This window comes from Argiope bruennichi, chromosome 7 (assembly GCF_947563725.1).
Source record: "Argiope bruennichi chromosome 7, qqArgBrue1.1, whole genome shotgun sequence".
NCBI lineage: Eukaryota > Metazoa > Arthropoda > Arachnida > Araneae > Araneidae > Argiope > Argiope bruennichi.
This window is the reverse complement of record NC_079157.1, coordinates 48,593,200-48,619,678: the sequence shown is the minus strand read 5'-3', so window position 1 is coordinate 48,619,678 and position 26,479 is coordinate 48,593,200. Positions and strand designations below refer to the sequence as shown.

General features: G+C 31.2%; 1 protein-coding gene across 2 annotated transcripts in view; it reads right to left on the bottom strand.

The window, feature by feature from the left end:
• Positions 1 to 26,479, bottom strand: part of LOC129975267 (epidermal growth factor receptor kinase substrate 8-like protein 2) — a 156,529-nt gene that overhangs the window by 87,710 nt on the left and 42,340 nt on the right. The window contains exon 2 of one of the 2 annotated variants that reach the window (XM_056088320.1): positions 22,651 to 22,698. The exons of the other annotated variant lie outside the window; for it this stretch is intronic. The gene's annotated coding sequence lies outside the window, so the exon portion shown is untranslated. The remainder of the gene's footprint in view (positions 1 to 22,650; positions 22,699 to 26,479) is intronic. 2 annotated transcript variants of the gene reach the window in all.

Below are 26,479 nucleotides of genomic sequence, written 5' to 3'. Positions count from 1 at the left end.
GTTAAACTCAATGAGTACACTTGCCTGAAGCATCGGGCTGGTAATAGAACGGCTGGAGAAGAACTGGTCCAGGTTCAATCAAGAAGAAAAGTGAATCTTCTTCCTCCCCCACATCATTTCCCGCGGAATCCGGTCTCAGGGAGATGCGTGGGAGGACAGATCGTGACGAATCTGACACACATAGAAATTCTCCGAGAAAAGAAACCGATGCACTGGGTCAGTTCTTCATGAGAATCTTCTTCCCTGGCCTTTGTGCATTACAGAATGGGCAGACGGCGAGAAACGGTAAAGATTATTGTTTTGGACAAGGTTCTTTTAAATTAACAATTGTTTACCACTCCTTAAAACCAAACTAAACATTTAAAAAACTATCAAACGCAGGAGTGGCATGGCAAGGCTAAATGGCGCCCTGGGGTCAAAAGAATTCCTTCAGTCACGCGGCCTGTCTTAAAACTTGAAATAAAAGCAATAAAATTTTTCATTTGTTTGCCTCCAGAGGTTGCTGCCCAGAAACCCACGAGATCTTTGGAATATTTCATATTATGAATTTTAAAAAAAAATCATCGAGAATTTGGCGATGGATAGGGTTTATTGGATCAGGAACCAGATATTACTGTTTGCCATCAATGAAATGAGTCACTAAAAGAGCTGAGAAATTACAATATTATCACAAAACGATTCTGAAATGATAATTTACAGCAACAACTGGGCAAAGAAATCATGATAATGTCACAATATTCAATGTCCTTTCAATGCCATGAAAAATAGTACTGCTGTTACAAGAGGAAATTCAGGTCACTGTAAGATTAAGATTTGGACATTCAAGGGAGGAACATTACTAAAAAAAGGTATAAAGGTGGATAAGAGGTCTCAAAATTTGATTTTCAGTCAGTTCATCTGATAACAATTGATTTGTAGTAACAGGCTAATAACATCGCTTCCTGTTAATGCAAATTGCATTAATTAAGAATAAGTTCAAATAATTCAATTGCGGATTATGCATCCTCTACAACATTTTACACCTTATTTCAATACAGACAGAAATTCCACCACAGAAAAGATTCTTGAGCATATTTTAAGAGGATAGCCTCATTCTTAATTAACAACTTTTACATGACTACATAATTTCAAACAATTATATATATTGAAAATTATGATAAGTGCACATAGTCTTTTAAAGCATTTGCCATAAGGACAGATTCGGTGAATAACACCCTTTTTACTTCTACTAATGTGGATTCATTTGCTACATCACTAAAAAATTTACATTCGGATCTGAATTAGTATAATTATCCTAATAAACTTGAATGGTAATGCATGATGTATGATATGATATTTCATTCCAAAATCAGTTGGTTATACCACCATCTTGAAGATTAAATTCTTCAAAATTGGTGTTAAATAGAATACTTCAAACTACAAAACTGTTCTAGAATCTTTAAAATAATTTTTCCTATCATCCACCTGTATGAGGTAAGGGTAGCTCCCCAGGTGTGTGGTTGTATCCGATTATGTCTGCTCTTCTGAGAGCAATGACCTGGCCAGTCGGCCACTGGGGCTCACCCAATGACTAACTGTAACCGTAATTGCAAGAACTAGATGTGGGAAGCAGGTTTCCATGTAAACATTCCCTCGTGGATATTGAAAAGGCGATATGTGATTATGAAACCGCATTCATACAAGTTTGGGGTTGGTCACTTTTAGAGATGGATTATTTTTTTATTTAAATGTTTCCTCTTTACGGGAATAAACCTAAATAAGTTTTGCAAAAAAAAAGTTTACAATGCTAGATCAATATCTAGAGTTGCAAAAGGTTTTTGATAATTAAGGTAATAATAGAAACATGCCAATGTCGCTCTTTTTATTTTAACAGAAACTTAAGTTCGTTTGTGTTCTGATAAAAAATAATTTGGATGATAACCGATAGTTTGTTATATCGATAAAGCAAATGTGAAGAATAATTTCCAATAACTACCGGTTTAGAAAACAAAACATTTTGATTACCTTTATAAAAAGTAAAACACCTCGGAAGACAAGAAATCAGTGAAGTAGCGAGGAGGCAGTAAATGAGGAGAGTATTCATACTCTGGATGATTAACTTCGAAAAATCTATTCCTTAACTGAAACCTGTGTTTTTATTCCTTCTACAGATTGTAGTTGATTTCATTAAAAAGAAAAGCTCGAAGTATTTTTCTAGATAGGATAACATTACGTCCCAAAATTGTAAGTGGACCTTAATGCTAAATATGAGGGAAAGGGGGAGCGAAGAAATAATACTATTCTTTGGACGTTATTTGCATTTGTAATCCTAAGACACTTTTCCTTTGTATTGGTTATATAAATAAACATTTATTACTATATTAATTTCTATAGTTATCTATGGCAAGCAATTGATTCGCTGGGAATATTACTTATACATAATTTCAGATAAATCGTTCAAATATAACTTCAGGCTCATGATTCCACCGAATTCTCTGACATTAAAGCCGTATTGTTTTAATTGTCTTACTTAAGTTCTGTTCATTCTGCATATGAACCTTTCTAAAGAAGACTAATCCCATGACATTTTAGCACTATTAACAGTGTAAATGTTCGATTCATTTCAATTTCTCGTAATTTCACTTTTTTATTCGTCTAGTGAATTACACAGAAATCAGCTTTCAATAATGGTATAGTAACGCGATTAAATATTTGACGAAATGATGCAAAAGGATTTGAATTTCATGGCAACAATGTATTCTAATTTTGGAAACTAAACAAAAAATATTTTAAAAATTATCGAAAGTCGAAAAGAATTTGCAAGGCTATTTATTTAATAGGCATCTTAAAAAGAAATTTTTTTTTTAAATTTTGAAAAATGGCTTAAAATTTTTGTACAATAATATTTACGGAAATCATCTCGGAGAAAAACCAAAACTCAAATTATATACCCTTCAAATTATATACCAATATATCAACTAATTCAAATTATATACCCTTCCAAAGTATGCATGTGCCAACGACCTTGCTTATAGAGTGCTAACACACACACACACACACACACACACTGATGTAAAAACAATTTTAGAAGAAAATTAAGTTTATAATTTATCATTTGGTTTCCAGTGTTTCGGCATCATTATATCATTAAAAACAGTCGTATGACTAAAATGCAGGAATTTTCATTAAGTATCAAGTGAACTGGAGCATATATAAAATACTTTACAAATAGGGTAGAAAGCTTTTAAAAATAAATGGTTTAATAAAATTGCTTTTTGGATTTATGCAGAACAAAATCCCTTTTAACTTCTTAAAATAATAATTTATTTAACTTTTTAGTTAGATGAAACATCCATACTGGGGACATATTTTAATCCGGATAAGATTGTAAAAAATTCATTGTATACTTAGTATGATCCTATAGATTTTTTTTTTAACTAAAACATTTTTGATTTGAGTACAGGTAATAATATTTAATGCATAGGTCCAACATGGTATTGCGTAAGTAGAGATTAAAATTGAAATAAAAAGTTTTTAGAACGTGATAATATTTATAGAATGGTAGACTATCAACAAATTGAATAATATATGATGTGCAATAAAGGAATAATAGCGGAGGATTTTAAAAATAAAAGGAATTTAAATTTTTAAAAAATGTAAAAAGGAAAGAAAAAAGTTTTAAAGGATTGCAAAGGGGAGAAGTGAATGTAAGACTCCCGTTTTGACTGCTACACCAGTGGAAGTGTAAATTCCAATCTTTTGAAAATGAATCGCACTGCTATGTAAAAATTCGATTAGCAGATGGAATGTCCTCTACATTTTACTATGTGAATCATTCCTGGACTGGGCATACAATATAGGAATTGTACGATGAATCAGTTGCTCAAAACTTCTGAAGGTCAGAGCACTGACCCTAGAGCACCAAACTGCGGACGAAAGTTACTTTTGAGGTAGTCAAATTCTAAAGAATCGTGTTTTTGGAAATTTTAATCCGATTTTTAATTAAAAATTATCACAATTTTTTCATCAATAACTTCGGAGCATATTATTGTACAAAAAATCATTGTGTTCCACTTTAAAACTAAAACATCAAGTTTTTCAGAAATATCATCTCCATAAAATTTACCCCATATTTTAATAAACTTGGAAGTAAATTTAACAATACTCGTTCATTGTTTTAGTTATTGCATTTACATTCACTGGCGCTACGATAATATTGAACACACATTTTTGTATGCACATTATTATTCATATATATATATTTAAGAACACACACACACACACACACACACACACACACAAAAAAACGAATTAAGTTTAAAACCAGCCAACAGAATTGAATCGCTTTTAAATTTTTATTGAATCTAAAAAAGAATATAAATTTATCTTTATCGAATTGGTAAGAATGACAAAGAGAATTTTTTTTTAAAAAAATTATGATTCTCTCTTATATGTATATAAATTTACATTAAAATAATTATTTAAAAACAAATTCTGGGCTGTAAAATAATAATATAGCGTCTCCCACAAACTCCAAAATCGGCAATTCATGGATTCGAAACAATTGCTTCTAAAAAGAGTCATTTTTCTTATCAAATCTTTTAGGTCAAAATCGTTATTTTGACATAAATATTATTCAAAACGCATCTCTGTTTTACGACCGTAGAGTTTCCCAATCTTTTTCTACCGAAAAACCGCCCGACTGACCGCTCGAACTACCAACTGGAAGTCGTTAATGTACACAGTCCGGTCACCTATTCCGGTTTCGCGAATTCGGAACGACACACTGGTCGGATTTCGAAAAACGATTTGTCCCCACCGTCTCAGCGCAGCTAGAACATTTATTTTGCGACATTTTCTCAGAGAATCGTTTACTGTTCGAGATGATATAGGAAATACTTTATTGTATAGGCAATTTTAAATCTGCGAAACCCCTATTTTAAAGACATATTTGATTTGCTTGAGATGATGGCTATAGAGCATATAATTTACAGAACTGGCACAGGAGCGTTTCTGGTTTATTTTTCTGTATAAGAAATAATAAGTATAGATAAAAGAAGCAGTGGAATATATTTTGTGAATACCAATTTTTTTTTCGTAGCAGTAACAATCATATTTATTGCACATATTCTATAATATAGACTGATTTAAATTATCATGATATAAATCACAAATCTTTGCTTAGTATTGCAGAAGGTGTTATATTATACGGGAACAAAAAATATTATGATGCCATCATTTATGAATCTCTTAGAGTCATAAAAATCTAAAGATTTGTAATGAATTAGTACATTGGTTACAGTTGTAAACCATTATAAAAAGAGAATTGCAACATTAATAATCAGAAATACAGATTCCTTTACATCTAAGTTACGATCTGGCAACATAAATTGTTGATGTTAGGAACAGTCAATATTAGGGCTTGAAAATCACTTTTCAGCCCCTAACTTCTATGTTATTACAATTATTGAAAAACTTTAAATACAAAAGTTGCTTGTTTTAATAAGGCGTTAATTTGGCTAATTTGGTTTATTTTTCTATCTTCAATATTAAGAAAGTTATAGCGAAATGAAAATTACAAACCTTCATCACCAATTTTCTACCCTCTTTGAGCTAAATGCACCATTTATGGAACGTATGCGAAATTTTTACATGTTCACATGATAACATGGGCAAAGCATTATACGCATATTATATATATCTGTCTATATAAACGTTTGAACAAAGGCTGCTTTTGGGTTCTAAGGACCCAAAATTGGTGAAGAAATGAAGAAATTTTCCCGAAATCTAGTCATGAGAACCATTGCAATATCTAAGATTTCTATAGGAATCTACCTAAAATTTCTCAACTAACAATTCCAGAGTGAGAAATGACATATTGAACATCTGAAAACATTCATGCATTGCTCTTCTGACACTCTTTATCTTGAAAAAGTGAATTTTTTTAATGCTCATTATTAAATCACTTTTAACCTTCTATTACAAATGTAATCGACGATACAAATTGTAAATTGTATTACAAATACATTTTGTTATTGCAAATAGTATTGCTCTTTCATCATTCATTCATCTGTCATGATTCACCATTTTCACATTCTTGCAATAAAACGATTATTTTGAATTGCCATATAATATCAAAAGTTCTTCAATTGCTCAGAATATTTAAATCAATTTGCCAATAGTACCTTTTATTACAAATATTTTCCTCCTTGGGCAACAGGATGCTTCTAATCATGTGCCATTTAGCAAAATATAGTCGCAAAAATTCCTGCATGACTTACATAATCTTCAACATTTATAAGCAAAAGCAATAAAGCAAATCATTTTGATTTAAAAAAATTTGTTTATATTTTTAATCGCGTTTCTTTTTATCATCAACTAATACTGCTTTTCCTAATTTATGTTCGAAATTTGAAGCTGCGACAAAATTTTTTTTAAATATAACTGGAAATTATTAAACCCTCCCCCCCCCAAAAAAAAGGAATCTCAATTGAAAGATTTTTAAAAGCCCATCTGTAACAACAACATACAGGCGAATCATACTAAGTTACTTGGAATTCTTTAAACTGTAAATTAAATCATTAAGGACATTTTTAACTTTCTGAAATAACTTATAATCCATTTTAAGATGAGTTACAGTAAAGACTGTAGTTTTTGTTTTGAAACGTCAATTACGCATTTTTAGCGGTTTAATCAAGTCAAAGAAACTTGCTAAAATTAGAATTTTTTTTTTTTTTTAAAGGAGGCATTTTTATGGTAGTTCACAAGCATAATGAATTGCACTTTTGAACCAAACGGTATTTTCTTTGTCGCGGGCAGATTAAAGCAGCTTGATGGTTGGGTTGACGGGGCGCCTAGCCCCGGCAGGGGCTTATCCCCGGTAAGGAGAGACTTCACAGTGCTTTGCTGTCTATACTTTGCCGTGGCCGTCTTCGACGAAATTTGGAGATTAAAGCAGCTGCCGGCACGCCGTGAATTTATAGTTGCAACTTATTAACGGCAAGAAACTTTGCTTATACCAGTTGTGTAAGAAAAATGGTAATTTTCGTTCCCCAAAGAAAAATTTAATTAACGCTATCACTTGTACGAAGAATTTCAAATCTAATTACATAATATAGCAATTTTTTAATCGATTATTATTATTTTTATTTCCAATGATATATTTGAAATTGCATCTTTGTTACAACGTCATATGTAGAAGTTAAACTACAAGGACTTTAATGAGAGCCAGAGCAACCCCTACAAAACATGCGTTTCGAGGGCAGAAACTGTAATCTGTTTTAATACTTGGTTGAATTTTTCAAATTTTGATCGTATCTCACTATTTTTTAGAAAATTTGATATATTTGTTCTTTATATTTAGAAAGGTAGAAAAAGAATTAAAACTTTTGATTCATACTCCGAAGTATGGTTTTCTAAACTATTTTTAGATTAAATCTTTTATAAATCAGTATTCTGATACCGAAAGAGGCTATAATTTAAAAAAATAATGGAACAATCTTGATCTTTCTAATTTAGTCTTTAACAGTGCTTACAGTTATTTATTATGAAATTTTTCAGCTAAATTGTGTTTTTATTGCAAAAAAATAGGTATTTTTAAAAGTACGCCAATTAACAAAGAAGCTAGAATCGTATCATAACGCATTTAATCAACATTTCAATGAAAATCATTAAAGCATTATTTATAGTATATATTTACAAAAATGGTTCACATTTCTTGGAAACGCTTGGGAAATATTCGGAAATTTAAGCAAAATAAACAAAAAAGGAAAACGAATTCGATTGATTAATGTTAATAAATAGAACGAATGATGGCAACATAAAGCAATTGGAAACCAAGGAAAATAAATTTCGATTTCTGTCACAGGAACCTAATTTAATTGAGGCGTACGCCAATTGTTTTCTGCCAGAACTTTCTAAAATACGTCTCTGTTTCATTTCGAATAGACATCAAGAGACGGACATTGTCACTCCCGGTCATTCTCAACCATTGTTATCAAACACTGTCTACTTTTACAAAAAGATAGCTGCAAACAATTGCCGCGATTGCCTTTTGGAAAAAGAGACAGTTTTCAATCTCGCTAGGTTGTTGTGCTAATTTAGACTTCCTTTATTAACTTCCGAATGAGACAAAGAATCAGGAAGCGTCTTAACAACGCCTCGCTGACAATTTAATCATTCATTGGGGAATTGCGGTGGTATCTATTAATGACAGGAAAGAAAGGTAGGTCATCTTGAGTGTAACATGGCTGCTCTTTCTTAACAACTAATTCTTAATTCCATTCTTATTTCATAATTATGATAGTTATGGTAACATTGAAAAAAAAAACAACAACGATGATTGTTTATTAGTACTATCTGTTTTCTTTATGTCTGTAAGCGAACATTTGTTTTCCCTTTTGATTTCAAAGCTAAGAATCGTATAAAACAATTTTTGTAAAACATAACTTGGCTGATACAGGGGATTCCGTTATTTTCATGTCTTGCCAAATTTAAATTAATAAATTAAGTTTGTAAATTCTGTCAAAAACCATAAAAGATCAGAAAATTTGAAATTTTAGATAAAAATCACGTGAGGTAGAGAAGAATAAAGACTAAAAAAGTTCTTGAATTGCGCAGGGAATGATAGCATGCAAGTATTAAAGATAATCTGGCCTTATTTTTCCTCAGCTAGATTTGAGAATTCTTCAGCAAATCATACAAGACATATAAAAGGGTTTTAAAAAAATCATTTCATATTATTTAAGAACTTAACCGGAGCGTATGCCTTGCACCCCAGGGCCCTTGGTCAAGAAAGCAGATATGGGCACTGTAGGCCTTGGCCATCATGTTCTGTCGTGTCACTGAGTTTAGTTATTATTAAAAAGCGTTAAAATTCCTAACAGGCACAATAACACATTATATTTCTCCAATTTAATGACGACATGAAGCCAGCTGGTGTGGTCTCCTCCAAATTCTTCTTCATATTCTCTTATAAAGATGTTATCCTTTCTCCCCCGCATAAAATTTTAAACCGTGGGTAAGACTACGAATGCCTTACATGACATTTGCGAATAATAGTTAAAAAATCTTGATCTTTAGAATGATTACCAATTCTACGGAAAGTATCATGCGATCCATGACGATTTGGCGTGGGGGAGGGCGTTTAACCCCTTAAATGCGGCTAACAGTACTCGAAAATGAAATTTGCATTTTAGACAAGTTTTTACCAACCAATTGGAACCAAAATTTGAGAGAGAATTACTATTGTAGTCACAAAATTATATACAAAATTTTATTAATTTAAGTTATTACGTTTCTGAGTTATCGCGTTTGGGTACTTTTTCATTAGCAGGGGGCAAGCCAAAAATCGCCAAATAATGTAGAATTCCGCCAAATTTCTTACGCCAAATTCGCGTTTGGTTTACAAATGGCGACATTTGCGCCCGGCTAAAGGAAAAGTATCCGCGTTTGCATGATGTTGAAATAACAGATCGACAACAGTCAACTAACTCCTGGACGGATTTGGTTCCAAATTACAGGTAAAAAAAAAAAAAAAAATCTATTTTTTTGACAATTACATTTTCCCTACATACATCATATACCAGAAAGTAGAAAAGGATGAATTTATGACATTAAGATAAAAAACAACCGAAAGTAACCAAGCAAATGTACATTTCTTCATCTACATTCTACTACTACACGATTATCGGACTATTTCAATTTGACGCGCACTGATTTAAAATCTTCCTATCTTTATGTCCAAGATAGTAGACCATGCACTATATTTATGCAAAATACATTTATATCTTTTTCAATTCCTACTATTAGTTCACAACTCTCCCTCTATATATCTTGTTCAAACTTTCAATCATTAATAAAATACTTTTTATTCATCCACTCAAGTTCAAATACATTTTTTTAAAACATGTAGTGGATGACACTTGATGTTAACACATTTTTTTCAAATATTAATTAATTAAATTTGTTCAGTAATTTCTGTTTGGTCGCCAAGTGTGTCGACAAGCTCTGCGATTACTGACGCGACACCCGATCATAAATAATTTAAGATATATAGAAATAATATAAGAAAATAATAAGAATTCAATTAAAAAATTTTGGCACTTAATATTGTAATACTGCCATATATGTATACATACTTATATTAATTGTAATTATTTAATAAAAAAATTTTTTTGTTGTTGACCTAAGTAGGAGTTGACTAAAAAATTTTTTATATATATATTACTTTTTTATATATATAAGAGTGTAAACAAACGCTGAAATCTAAAAATGGCCGTGTTACCTTCAAATACTTTTTATAGCTATTAAACAGCATGTAAGTAGGATTTTTGTGCATTTGTTTACTATAGTTTTCATATAGTGTCCGAAATCTTTAGCCAACTTGATTTAAAAAGCTATTTTTTTAAGGAATTATCTCAATCTTACTTTGTCAAATATGCTATGAATACATTTTTTTAATATTACAACTATCAGTTAATTCAATTTTGGAATTTTGAGGAACCTCCATGTTTGATTTTTTTTATTCAGAAAAACTTAAAAGAAATATTTCAAACTATGACTCAAAACACAATAAAGGCCTATCCTTAAATTCATTCATTCTACTGCAAGGACATCTACAATTCCCAACCAATGCAAGATATCAGTCCATTTGTTAGATTATCGTCCCTTCTGGGTCAACATGAAAACATTTAGAGCCAAATATCGCCTTTTATGAACTAGGAACAATGTATTAACCAACATCACTTTCTCGAAACTTCTATATTACAATAATGAAAAGATGCTTGCCCCTCTACGGATGTAAGGTGTACCTCCAAGAGTAACTCTTTGTGAAGTCGGATTAGGAAATCATGATCTGCCACGAAGCCACTGTTGATTCTGCTCATTAAAAAACAAAGTCCATGCCAAAGTGAGATTAAACAATTTAAAACATGTTCTAAATTTTTATGTAGATCCGTAAGTCAGCATCTAACACATTTAAAATAATTAGAAGTTCCCATTTCCAAACATGTTAACCAATTTTTATTTAACAGGAAACTTCACGACCCTGGAATGAGTCATCAATGATCTCCTGTATCAACCCCCTTTTTCCGAGAGAAAACTCGGAAACAATACTTCTCTATACATTCTTTCATAAAAAAACAATCACAACTAAGTCTTCTAATCCCAATCAATGATCCGATTCAGGTGAAATATTGATCCACTTATTTCAGATTTAAGCTCACAACACTTAGAATCACCATTAATAGTCGTCTGCCTTCCATCCACCAGTTTCGAGTGATATGACAAAATTAAAACTTAACAGAACACTAGTCTGAACAATTAGAATGATTCTGGAGTGCTTTATTTGCTAATAATTTTATCATTTAACAATTATAGCTAACCGATCAAAATTCTCTGTTTAATATGCAATTAGTTCATTTGTTCTGATAAGATATAGTTCATGAAACTTAGTTGACATGACTAAATTAATATATCAATGTGATGGAATAACAAATGGTTACTAAAGATGAACATAAATTCAAAAATTTAGGGGATTTTTATAAATTAACCTTCTAAAAAAACATCAAGTTTTTTATGCCATTTTACAAATCTTTTCTATCTCCTATACATACAATTTTAGAACTATTGGTCACGAACTTATTGAATGTCCTGTATCAGTGAATCTTCTTACATATTTAAACCAAATAGAATAGAAAAGATGAAAATATATATGTTTACGGTGTCTCGCATCATTGGGATACCAATGCCTTGGCTATTTCCAAATCTTTAGTTTCAGAAGACCAATACACCAAAATAATCTTTTATCTCGCAGTGATTCATCAATTTGTAACGCTGCTTTTACTGATTTTTGACACAACTTTTATCACTAGCATTTTTTTATATCCCCTCGGGGATCATCTTCATTTCAATGCGCGCTAATTCCCGCTTATCAGAGCAGAAACTTCACTCGCCTTCTTCCCATGGGAATGAAGAAGCCATAGGGCCGAAAGGAAGGATGGAAAGGCTTTAGAAATGTGATAGTCGGAGTCTCTGCAGTTATAGCTGAGAAAAAAGGGAACCATATCATGGCTGTTTCTTGGTAATGACCTGAATGCAAATATTAATATTGTCACCCATGTTTATTAATTATTAATCAATAGAATTTTTGTGGGCATTTCGTAATTTCATCAATTATCGAGAGTCAAAGCTTTTAATTCTTACAGAATGAATTAAATTATTTTTTTTTTAAGTGTTATTAGTTGGCTTTAGTTTACTACTAAGTTTTTTCAATCTTGACGTATATACGGAAAAAATAGTACATCTGGCAAAAATTCTAAATTTGAGGTTATGATGAATTTTCCTGTTTCAGACTTCTCCGATTTAAAAAAAAAAAACATTTTTGGAATTATGCCCGTCTATCCATGAAAATGACATGATGACGATGGATGAAATTTGGTATGTGGTATTTACAAAAATTTTGTGTAATATCAAATATCGAGCGCATTTCATTTACAGAAAGTTGGCTATATGTCTCTCTGAGAGCAAGAAACCACGATAACTTCGAAACGCAAAAAGATAAATCAATAAAATTTGATACATAGTTTTAGCATCGTATTAAAGATCTGTATCGAATTTTTAATCAAATCTATTTAGAGATTGAAACTTTATTAGCTTGCATTTTCAAAAGAACTCAATAGTGCATTAATTTAAAATAAATGAATTTTGATATGTGTTCTTGTAAAAAAGATTTGACATTTTGCATCAAATTTTGATTTTTCTCTGTTTGAAAAAAAAAAGCATTCAAAATGCATACTTGATTTTCTTTTCTATACTAGGAAGCCCAAATGCAGCATGTGCCAGACTCTGAAAATAAAAATCTGAGTATTCATGGTGTTCATAATCTTACCTTATGTCCATATTGTTGCGAGGATAGTGAAAGAAACGCACTTTTATTAGAGTGTGCGAGAAATTTAGAGAAGACTGCCCCTGTTGGTTTACTTAAGGTTAATGCCTTTGTCAAGCAAAACATCAACTAGATTAAATTCTTAAAAATTTAAGCTACCAGAAAAATTGTCTTCCAATGTTTACTCAAAATAATTTCGTAAACCTAATCCGAGACATTGGGGATGAGTTGCTTTGAAGGAAAAATAATAATAGAAAGTATTAAAATAATGTATCGTTTTTTTATAACTTTCAGCTCACTTTTTAAAAATCTTAAATATCAATCTTTCCATTTCAATTATTCACTTATTTCTTCTTATCCGCCATCTTCCATCCTCCCAGCCAGCATTGTGAAATTCTAAATATTTTGGATAAAAATTCTAATATTCTTACTTTAATTAAAACCACCCAATTCATGCAAAAATTCAAGCTCAAATCTCGGTTTATAGGGCAACCATCATTTGTTTAAGTCCGTCATTAATTTATATACGACTGAATGATGCATTCAAATCACCAGATGTCGATTAATCATTATGTTGCATAAGTATATATCTTATTTCTTAACGTTTTTCATTAGAAGGCGTTTCCACTTGTTTTTCTCTTGTATTAATTGGTAATATGTGGAATAATTGTGCAAGCTAGGTCTGAAAATGAGCTTCCTTTTCAATGAAAAACTAATTAAATAATCATTAATACTAAAGAAGAGAGTGTGCTTGTGCAATAAAAGACACTTGAAAATATTAACAATAATCAAATTAAGGTTAAAAACATCGTCAAATTGCGCATTATCTTAACCACTTCACTGGTTCATTTTCTTTACTGGCTAATAGATGATGCTTAAAATTTTGAATTAAGACAGATCAAACATGTGATTTCATAAAAATTGTGATATATTTATAGATTCCACATACTTTTTGCACCGACTATAAATGGTTATAAAGACTTATATATCGTTTAAATGTTTAAAAATATGATAATACAGCATAAGGGCAAGCCAATTAAATAAATTGCGTTTTGACATCTCTTGTTCACTATCTAATAAAATTAATTTGACATAGACCACCTACGTGCATCAACTTGAGATGCACGAACACCACTTGAGTGTAAAACGATTCTCATTGTGACCGCAATGGTATCGTTTTATGTATACAGCCTCAAGATATGAACGGTTTGTAATTTCAAGCAATGTCGAGTACATTATAAATTTCTTAAAATAACTATGCTTCAATAAAATTTCAACTTGCCATTGTAAGACCACCAAATGTTTGTTTCTCCGCCATTTTTTAATAGTTTTATGTACCTATTATTTGCATTGTAGTAATACCCAGCTAAGCGAAACTGCCCTCAAGTCTCAAAAAAATAAGGCATTTAAAAAGCGTAACAAATTTCACGAAGGAAAAAAATTATATAGCATATAGCCATTGTATTATCCTCACCAGTTTTAACCATCAGAAAACCCTTCACGAAATAAAATGAAAAAAGCGCATCTCACAATTAAGATAACAAAAGGAATTTGAATATCAAAACTCAGCAGGAAGAATCCGAGCTATTCATTATTTTATTTCGCATGACGGTGCCTCTCTCTCTGAGCGTGTCGCAATTAGCGACTGAGTTCCCGTTTTTCCGTGAAACAAAACAATCAGCGCGGATGATGTCTGTCATAACAAAACTTGACCTTCAGTCGAGGAAGAGCCGAAAAATAAGTGCTGAAAGAAACCATTTAGTCGGTGCTTGTATTGTCGTAGGATTTCCACTCCCTACCTGTACGCCAAGCCTTGTTTGTTTTCTCATTACCAAAAAGCACCCAAAAGTCACAGTTGAATGGCTGGCAGTTTTGTAACATCTCGGTGACTTCCTCATCAACAATTCCTCTCAGTCTTTTATAGACATTTTTTTAACATCATTTAGCTGATTTTTGAATTGTATTGCGTATGATGTACTCGTGCATTATCTTTTTATTTGCGAAAGTCTAATACAGATAGATGCAGTACTATAATATATTTTTTTTCCCTTTGCATATAGCTCGTACAAATGATATAATCCAGTATTAAGAGTTCGTTCTCACCCCCACCCCCGTCAGAAATAATCTGTCAGCCCTTTAATCACCGTGTTCTAAATTTTATTCATCCAACCAATTACAACAATTTATACGAAAAAGAGGACCGTAGTGGATTTTCTGGCAAATTTTTAATTTAAGGATAGGATAATAGAGGGCTCAAATCTGATTCTGTTCAAGATCAGCAATGCCGTAGCTTAAAGATAGGAGAATAGAGGGCTCAAATCCGATTCTGTAAAACATCAGCATTGTCTTAACTTAAGGATAAGAAAATAGAGGATTCAAATCTGATTCTATAAAAGATCAGCAACATGTATAGATTCGGAGACAATAACACATTAATAAGCATAGAATTTTATATAAATTGGTTGAAAGATGAAGATTGGTTTTCGGACTTATTCAGTAAGGACATAGAAATATAATTGACATTTTATTATTTTGATGTATTTTTTTGATAAAATTAACACTTTTATATGCGATCACCAGAGCCAGTGCAAATGGAATACTTTTAGTACAAATTAGAATAAATTATGTTTCTTTCAAATAATATTATCAAGACAAATCGCAGTAATATGCAGAAAGGCCACGTCAGCGACTTTATAAAGCGAAATGCACAGTGAGGTGATCGGCAGTGCTGAACGATAGTTCAAAGAAAAACCTATTTTGATGGTCAATTATGACTCATCCCCATGGCGATATTGAAATAACCAGATATCGGTTACTGGTGATTTCTATGGCGACACCATGTTAAATCTGGAGTCGATGGTCAAGCGTCTTTAATTCGGTGTGTTGTGGAATGCAGGACAGCCTGCTTCAGCAAATTAAATTTTAGACGGAAATATGATAAAATGGAGAAAAATAAGAACATGAGGCGATTCTTTAATATAATTTAATGAACGGATAATTTGGAAATCCCATTTCAATCCCACTGATCCGATGTGATCATCGATCAATGATTCACTCGATCAGATTTACATTAGTTTATATTCTTTAACACCTTGATTGTCATGGGGAGGGGGGGGGGTACCGATAAACGGCGGACTCATATAAATAACATTGTAAGAAATTCACTGCGACAGTCAATATGTAAAATTATTTTACAAGTATGCACAATGTGAAATTATTTCGACTCATGTATGGATCATATTTAGTGGTAAAATTGACGCTAGCAACAATTAGAAAATTCAGGCAATCCCAGAAAGCACAGCTAACAATTTTCTTTACCATTCATGTATTAAATAGTATTCAACATAAAAGTGGGAAATTTCCACAGAACCGCTTTCAGACAAGATGTTGAACCGGTCACATTCTTTTTCATTTTCACATTAATTGTATCTTTCTGCTCAAAGGGTCACTCTTTAGAAGGCGCAGTTTGCCTTGACCTTTTGTTTTAAGATGCTGTTCTATCGCTTCACCGACAGAAGCCGCAGTTACGTGTTAACCTGATGAATAGCTGTGATGAAATTCTAAAATAAGATTATGAATGACGTGGCTACGGATTTTATAATTTCCTCTCATAAGAAAGATAAAAGCGAAAAATTAAACCGTTGTTCCCAATCACAAGATATTGCTCTAAAATCTTTGTTAGAGTGCTCCTCCAATTTCTGCTTTCCAATTTTAATTATACACAAAATATGTCACCTTGATATGGAAATGTAGTTTTCTTTTTAATGATAAGAGTAATCGAAATAGCTGAATGCGTATAAAAAAATTCTTGATGTTGTTTTTTTAAAGGTTCAAACTAGTTTTTCTGGAATACCGAATTGATGAATGTATCTCTTCCCGACTAAGGAATAATTAAAAAAATGATTAATTAATAATTTCGTAATTGGATTAATAATTAATAAGCTGACTGATGAATTGAAAATTGCTCAAAAGAACCCGTTTCTTAATAAAATTAACCTTAAAAAGCACGATATTTTCAACAGATTTTGTAACTGTATAAAAATAAATGCATAAAAGCGAAAAAAATTTAAATTCGGGATTTCTTTCTTAATTAAAATTTATTAATTCAAGACTTTTATTCGTTTATCGAATGATTTAATTGAAAAATTTTCTTCGTCTAAACACATGCTAAATTAACAAACGATTATAATTATTAATCAAAATTAATTGAAGAAAAGCCGAATTTTAGTGATCCAAATAGGAATTGCTAAAAAGATTAAATTAAAGATGAGGATTGTGATTCCTTTTTAATCCTTTATTTACTTTAAGTACTTTACTTACTTAAGTACTTTACTTTAGTTCTTTAAAGTACTGTTTAAATTGGTTGATATTTTCACAATATGACTATATTTTCAACAGTGTCTGAAAGAACACGAAGAACCATATTTTCAACAGAAAGCAATAGATATCAATTAAAATTTGTTATTATTAATTTAATTAATTATTTTAATTGAAGTTTTTTCTTCTTCCTGTGTTTTTCTGTACCAAAACCTAACTAATGGTTCGAAAATAAATTTGAAAAATTGATGGCAAAATAATGAGGTAAATAAAGGGTTAAGCACTTGTTATCCGTCAATCAATTCAGGAATGGATCTTGCACGTGGCGAGTGGGGGCGGGGGGAGGGAGTTTAGGAGCACTAAATTAATCCATCTGTGACACATACCCCATCTGAAAGAGAAACAGCCAACTTTTGAACAAACTTTTCCCTCGCATTGTCTCAGGGCAAATGCGGAAGAAGAGTCGTCGGCGTTTCAGTTCACGAAACATCGCTCGACTTCCTGAAAAGCCATTCCAGCGAAACAGAAGAAACCCGAACTTTCATTACCGCTCGCAGACGATCAGCAGTCCCTACGCCATTGTCTCACCCTTTTCCGAGTGACACAGAAGGGAGGAAACAACACCAAATCGTCTGTCTCTTTTTCTCCGCAGACCGGGAGAAACCTCTCAACTGACCAGCGGTAGCCAATTTTGTTAGGGCTTCTTCATCCACCGCCTGCACGCACTATTTACTTACTTGTGCAGCCGCAGTGGAAAACGAAGAAACTAAAGAAAACGGATGCGGAGATTGATAAGGTTGCAAATGAACAATACACGAATTGCAAATCATTGTAAAGCTGAACTGAATTTTATTTTCTGTAAGGCTTCCGGAGGAAGGAAACGAGTTATCTTTCAAGATCTTCCAAGAGATCTAAAACATTAATGGGCGTTGGTTTCTATTTCATTTGATTTAATTGGTTATCGTTCCATTTTGCAGCGGAAGGGCTGTAAGGAAGGGACATGAGCCGCGATCAAAAGATGAAGATGACAAAAATTAGAAAATACCGTTGTAGAAGGTCGAAACTCTTTATAACTTCATTATGAGAGAGATGAAAATATTAGACCAGTTTCGGGAACAGTTATTTAAGTATTTTCTAAATTCCACATTTCACAAGACAACACGAATACGAAAATACGCGATAATCACTTCGAATACCATCTAATAATGACCCCCCCCCCCAAAAAAAAAAGAATCATGATGCTAATAAGGTAACGAAATCTGTTGTACCAAAAGTGAAGAAGGTAGTAGAGTTATGTAATCGCTACACCATAAGTTTTCTCTCCGAATCTTCAGGGGAGTAAAAGGTGGTGAAGTTTTAGCTTCAACAGCAAAGAAACGCAGATATCATTTAGATTGTATTCCATCCAAGATCGCTGTGCATTTGGACCAGGCCCATATAACATAGTTCATCGTAGGACAAACTGTTTTAAAGTTTATGTGGCTTGAAAATCTAGGGCATTTTCATTTTTATCGAATCACATCAAAAGTCCACTTTGAAGCAAGACGAGGGTTTAAATGTGATGGAACTCGTAATTCTGTACCGTAATCAGAGACCAGGGCAAAATCTGAGACTACCTTTCTTTTCACTCCAAATTTCCACAACAGCAAATCGATATTTTACCGGCATAGGTCCATATCTATGGTGGTGGAACCAATGTTTCAAACTCTAGCACCTTCCGGATTTACAGTCGAATCCCAGCCCACAAAAGCGCTAAGAGACGTTCCTCTAGATAAATCATAAACTTCCATGGGAACCGCGGTGGTCTGGTGGTTTTGGCTTCAAGATCAAAGAACGGCATATTCGAAACTCGATTCCACCGAAGATTGCCATATATGTTGGGATTGGTTTTGAAGCACATTAAATTTGTTATCGTGGATCAAATGCCACGATGTTCATATGGCGTACAAATTTAGAAAGAAGTGTAGCAATTTAGATGTTGTCCATGGTGTTGACACAATTCAAAATGACAGAATTCATTCCAAAATAGAATGTTCGATGGAATTAAAATTAAAATTCTCGATATTCCAATCATGGCAATGAATTCAACGTTACTTCAAAATCTTATAGTACTGAATACAGAAATGCTAAATGGCATCACATTTTCTAATCTATACCAAACCAAATGGGGCCTGATACACTTAGAAATAATGTTTACACAATAGGATTTTTATTGGCATTATACATAAATGTACTAATTCTACAAATAGCTTTTAATAAAAGAAATATGATTATATTTAAGTAAACCACCTTTTTTTTTAGCTTTAATAAGTGACATCTTGTGATAAAACATATAATTTTTGGAATTAATCAGATGATGTGAGAATCATTATTTATTCCTAATCAATTTAGCATGTACTAGTTCTACTTACATAGCAGGATTTAAATGTAATCAGGTCTCGAATGCGCGCCTCTTCTGTTCCGAAGTTAAGATTGTATCAATAGGTCGCCGCGATAGTAGACAAAAACTATGGCATATCCTAAAAATACTAGCATATTTCATCAAAGACGATAAAAAACATTTTTTGATAAATCGGCCATTATTTCTTAATGAATTAATGGGCGTTTTCCATTTATTTTCGTCAATTCATGAGTCCAGCTCTCAAATCTATTGTTTACACAGCATTTGATTTAGTAGTTTATCTTGTAAAAGGAGTTTTGTTTGGCTTAGTTTTAATTTGGGTCTTTTAGAAGAAAAAAAAATGAAAGCGATTTAATTTTTTTCAATCAGAAGACAGTTAATTAGATATCTATAGTTCTATAGATATATCTACAGTCACTCAAAAAGTATTGGGACACTTGGCTTGAATAACTACAAAGCTATTTATAAAACTATTTATCACATTAAAATAAAAACAAAATGAATCAAGAAATATTTTAACATTTGGTGTACAGTTTGTAAGAAAAATTTTATTGGTATTTCAGAATTAAAATTTGATCTAGCTTTTCAAATATAATTCAAAGGCAAATATGAGTAAAGAAAAGTATTTGGACACTTTTGAAATAAATTCAACAAACATATAGCACATCAATAGAATTGAATTTACTACCACATTTTCAGACTATAATTTTAAACAAAATTTTCAGGAGAGATTAGTTATGGAAAAAAATGTCGAGTAACAAAGATATATCGGTTGATGTGCGAAATCTTGTAATAAGTCATTGGAAAAAAAAAAGAATGGAAAATCAGTTCGCTGTATAGCACATATCTTGAAATTGTGTAAGTCTACCGTTTCTAACATTATTCATAGATTCAAGAAAACAAATAATGTTGAAAACAAGCAAAGATCAGGGCGTCCAAGGTCATTTAATGAACGTGAAAAGAGGTGGACTGTGAAATAAATTCACTTTGATCTAAAAACTACAGCATTAACATTGACTCTGCAGTGTAAAAGTAAGTTTGGAAAATCTGTAATTCCAGAAAATGTCAGAAGTATTTTAAGAAAACAAATATCACTTCAGAGTACCTCAAAGAAAGCCCTACATAAGCAAAGCAAATCGACAAGCTAGACTGACATCTGCTAAAATGTTTGTAAAGAAGCCAAAAGAATTTTGGGAAAATGTAATTTTGGTTGATGATAGCAAATGTAACATTTTCGGATAGTAACATTTTTTTTGTGTGTGTGTAATACGCATGTGCAAAATCTCGGGGTTTCTGTCTCAGAATTTTCACACTACTTTCTTAAAATTAATATATCCAAAAAACTGAATAAATTTAACAGTTCAAACAAACAAATGATGCTGTTTAAAAACTTTCGTATGTCAGTTGTTTATAAAAGCAAAAGCGAAACACAGGAAAAACTTAACCCTAAAAAAGAAAATCAATAAATATGCAAGAATGCCAACTGTAGAATTCCAATGTAGATGCAGCTAATTCCAGCCAAATATTTAAGAATCAGTCTTCATTAACTATATGTTCCGAAGGTTACGTATTTAATTATACCTCAAAGGTAAAAAAAAAAAAGGATTCATTATGAAATACCAAACACACTTAATTCTAATGATATATTCAAGGGCAACTGGGTATCTTTTATTTATGATCTTTTTTATTCGATGAAGGCATTTGTTTTATCAAAAAATCCTTGAATTCAAAGGAAAGTGGCTGGTTTTCGGAAGTTAGCCTGCAACGTTCATTGTGTGGCATCCATTATTAACATTCAAACGGCAAAAAACATTGTTTCTTTTGTCGATAAAATAACTGATTTACAAATTTATACAATCTTAAAAGTAATATAATATGCTTATTTTATCTATGGAAACTTATAAGAATTGTCCTTACTATAATTATATAAAATGCATATTTTTTTCGTCGTAAATCTAGTAATTGTGTATATATGCAGGCAATACCCCGACCTAGCCAGAGGCCATGGAGGAAGCTTGATGGGGTCGCCGAAGAGCAACCCCATCTAGTACGAAGGAATAAACGGCACTTGATGATATTGGACACTTGCAAACAACAAAACGCCCTCTAGAGAAAACGCACATTTTCCAGAAAAAACATTTTTACATTACATATTAAATTGTGCAGCAGTAAGAATGCATTATATAATTAAATGTACGTTATCTTTTTACTTTAGGAGAGAACTAAAGACAAGAGTTTTGACAAAATGCCCTTTATAGAAGATTTAATGACTGGAATTTTTAATAGTTCTTCAACGCAGGAGACATTAATTTCTTGGCCATTTGAACCTGTGTTCTCGCCATAGTGCACAGGCTTTGATTACGTGATTTATAGAGACATCTTTGGTGCCATAAGATTGAATGACAATGCAATGTTATGTTTTTTGACAGAATGACAGAAGACAATGTCTTTATGACAGAAGTGGTGGCAATCAGAAATGCTCTGGAGTTTGTTGCTCAACGCATTATAAAATTGGCAAAGATAATTTCTGATTCAAGATCTGCTTTAATGGCCCTCGATTCCGTTGATGAAATAAAAAAAAATAACATTGGATATAAAAGAAAAAGCTGCTGAGCTTGATGTTGAAATGATCTGGATCAGAGCGCATTAGGGATATATTGGAAACGAAAAAGCAGATACACTGGCCAAGAGAGCTTTAAATTTAGAAACTCAAGAAATATCTTTCCATGATTCCAAAATCCAACTTAGAAATGAGACTAAAAAAACTAATAATTGAAGACTGATAATAATAAAGATAAATTAAAGATTGGCAGAAGAGATGAAATAATTCCATCAAGGGGAAAACTACCTATTAATATTTTAAAAACGTTTCTGTTAACCGAATTGAGAGTTATTTTTATCTTAATCAAGTTTATACTGGATATTTTTATGTATGTATTTTCTGCACATTAAATTTTATTTTTTACAAAAGTTTGTAGATCTAGTAATATACAAATTTATATGTACATGAATTAAGGAATAACAAGATATTTTTAATTGAGAGTAAAAGATCATTTCCAAGGCTTACCTACTACGACTCAAAACAAATGGTTCTCCGAATAAAATAAGTACTCACCTGAAAAAAAGAAAATTATACTTCAGAATATAGTTCGTGTTAAAAACAATCATAAATTGAAATATGCTTTAGTTTTACAATATGTTTTAAAATAGATGGTATTTATAGATGCTATATCATTGTGTAAAGTTTATGCAAATAGTCATGCAGAATAACTTTTTTTATGTCTTACATATTCACCGTCATTATATTTAATGACCTCTACACAAAGGTAATTTTTGTAACCCATTTTTTTTCCAAATAAGATTTGAAAATAAATAATATTTATAGAATGACATATCAGTTAAAAACAAACTGGATAACGACTGTAGCTCTGATAGGTTTCCTTAAGTAAACTAGATGCTCAGATTAGAACAATTTCGAATTTTTACTATTTGTCGCAAATTTTTTATTGTTAGGAATATATTATAGAGAATACTAATATTACAGAGAAAAAAGTTAAATTATTTTTAATATGGAAGATAAACAAGTTAATTGGAAATTCTCAATTTTTGCATTACAGTTAAAATTACTAGATTCTCTGGAATCTTCATAACAGTGTCATGTAAGGTGTTATCTGACATGACAAATTTATAAGAAAATATGCAAGAAAGTTTTGTGAAGACTACACCAGCAGGGTTTTTTTTTTAAATCTTATTTTCATGAAGCAAAATTTAAAATATTTAAGAATCTCGTTCCAGAGTATCTAGAACTGAAATTCAGAAAATCTAGTAACTTTAATTTTTCGAAATAATGATTCTGAATTGGAAGTTTGATCGTATAGGTTTTGTTTTAATGTTAAATAATTCATTTTAATGCCTCACTTTTAATGTTAAATAAAATATGATTTTAAAGATGTCTTTTTCAACTCTGTTTCAAAGTAATACTTTTAAAGGAGATCGAAAGCAATACTTCCGCACTGTAAGTGTTACTCCCATCATTTTGATCTTTGTTAATGATGCCGGAAAATATTCTTCTTGAAATTGGAAAAAAAATTCCACTGCAAGAAAAACACAGTAATCCTGTTTAGACTAATATGTGGTTGAGTTACTCTTCAATGCTACCCGACTAAGAACAAAATGCACTTATAATAATACATAATTCCTCCTTGATCCAAAAGGGCGGCAATTCTACGACCGCAATCGTTCTGCTGTTCCACTTCCGATGTCTTCTTTCATATGGGGGGGGGGAGAGGAGGGGATTTGCAATATGCCAACTCCTCATTTAGCAGGTAATGTGTTTTTCTTCTACAGACTAAATGGTTGCAAATGGTAAGCTATATGCCAGATTTAACTTTAATCGCTTCGGATGTGATATCATAGTGGCGATGCACTTGAAATATTAAAAACGATTATATGAGAAATAGGCATTTATTTTATTTTAAATAAATATGAAGATTACTTTTAGTAAGAACCTAAATGTATTTGTTAAATATTTGAAGGATTATTTAAAGAAATGATTTTTTTAACACTCATCACTTTGACAGTTTTCAAATTTCATGCTTAAAAGTCGATATAATTTATGTATTGTTCTAGAACTTTGTGACGACTCTTAATGAAATATACAAACAATGACATATTCCAATTCATTTTCCACTTAGCCATTTTAACTTCCATAACCAATAAGCCTATACTTATTTATACCAAAACCATCCAAATGACTGCTTTAGCAATTTCAAATTTTATAATATTTTATGGATCATCTACGTATTTACATTCATTTATACATTACTTTCAATAATTCCCTTGGAAAAATTTGAATTACATTTTTCATATGAAATTAATTATACAGATTGATTAAAGTGTTCGGTAGCCGTTATAATAGGATAGATTGCATTCCTATTATGATTCAGTTTAGAACTAAAAGCTCTAACTGGATATCCTATAAATGCAAATACAAACTGTTTTTCTTGGGATTTTTTTATTAATAATTAATGAATTATTATATTAAATGTTTTCGCTGAATTATATATTTTTTACTTACATAAACTAAGCCAAAAGTTACATTAAAAATCCGTCAATTTATCGGTATTTCTAGAGTTAAATTAATCTATCTAAAACATTGCGCACACATATTTGTAATAGAATAAACATAATATTTTCTCAACAAAATCATATCGAAATAAGAACTATCAACAAAGCATTCTATTACAATAGAAATTTTTAAGGGAACAATTTTAAAGGAATGTAGCGATGTGTGATATAAATTTATTTTCTTGTATATCAAATGGAGATAAAAAAATATTGTAATCACCGAAAAATCTTGAACTTGAAATCTTGATGAATCTTCCTACATTAGAGATTTCTTGGCCTTATAAACCCATTTTAGTGATTGCCTATTTGAACACGATGGCTCAAAAGTGGAGTGAATCAAATGAATGAATTTTGGATTGGGGTTTTTACATCCAAATTTTAGATAATTTGTATAAAATTTTGGGCGAAATCCATCAATGGAAAGTCACTGTGAACAAGATGGCTCAAACACATCGAAGCAGATTCTTGAAATGTGGCATGTTATTACATCAAAAAAAATTTTATGTCTAAAAACATCAATTTAATTACAAAGGAAACAGGTCTCAAATACAGTGAAACTGACACAAGATGCAACTTACTGTTTAAATTGAAGCAAGAACAATGCGACTATTTCCGATTGAAATTATTGTAGTGCTAAGATTTGAACCAATTATAGCATTGAGAAAAAGTGTTCTCTTAAAAACTAACAATTCTTTAAACAAATTATAGATTACAAAATTGAAGAATTCATCTTAGGAATAACAAATTAAAAAGACAAGAACCTATTCATCATTGCGTTTATAAAAAAGTTGTATTAAAAAAAGAATTAAAGATTTGTATTTAATATTTTTTAATTATATACTATGAATAACTCTTAGTTCTTTGGAATAATTATAGTCATAGGAATAACTATATTCTTTTAACGATCAAAAATAATGGATGCTAATATTTTTAAATATTTTTATATAACATAATCATAATGGCTTCCTCAGAAAAATGTTTATAAATATCAAATTCAGATAGTCATGCAATTCATACCATTTTAAAAGTAATACACCGTTTTGCTCAATGTGCCATGTCCCTAATTTTCTGTCTATATCTTTTTACAATCAATTATAATCATACCAGCATCGAATTATATAGCTGAAAATTTTTTCGCCATTATTTGAGTCCGAAGCTAAACCTTAATTGTAAGGAAAAAAAAAGTTCAAAAATCTTACTAAAAGCATGCCTTATATTGAGACCTACTCAACAAGGAAAAATAAATCGAATCTTCATTTCTTCATCATCAACGATGAAAAAAAAAAGGGGTGGGGGGATGGAGGCGTAGCAACAATGAAAATGATTTGGATTTCATTTCAAGTATGAGATATACTGTTGCAAAATATGCTAAAAATATTTTTAATTAAAGTTAGAAAAAACAATTAGGCAATAAATCGGCGTCATTTGAATGAATTTTTGAATTTTAAGATGATGTAAAAATCAATCTTGTTATGTTATATTTTCGAAAGTTATCATCAAAAAGTGCCTACATTTTTTTAATTAAATGACTAAGAAAGATCTAGAAAAAGAAAATGCACTCCAAGATGGATATTTCCAAATTCTAAAGTACATATACCAAATTTGGTAGCCCTGCGTCAAATAATCTGCCAGTAAAGTGCCAAATCCAATACAAACATAGATAATCATTTATATTTCTGGTGATTGTAGAAATTTTTAGAACAAAAAAAAATATTTTGAAGGTTTTTGATTATGGAATATTAGAACATGTACATAGTTTCTGAATATAT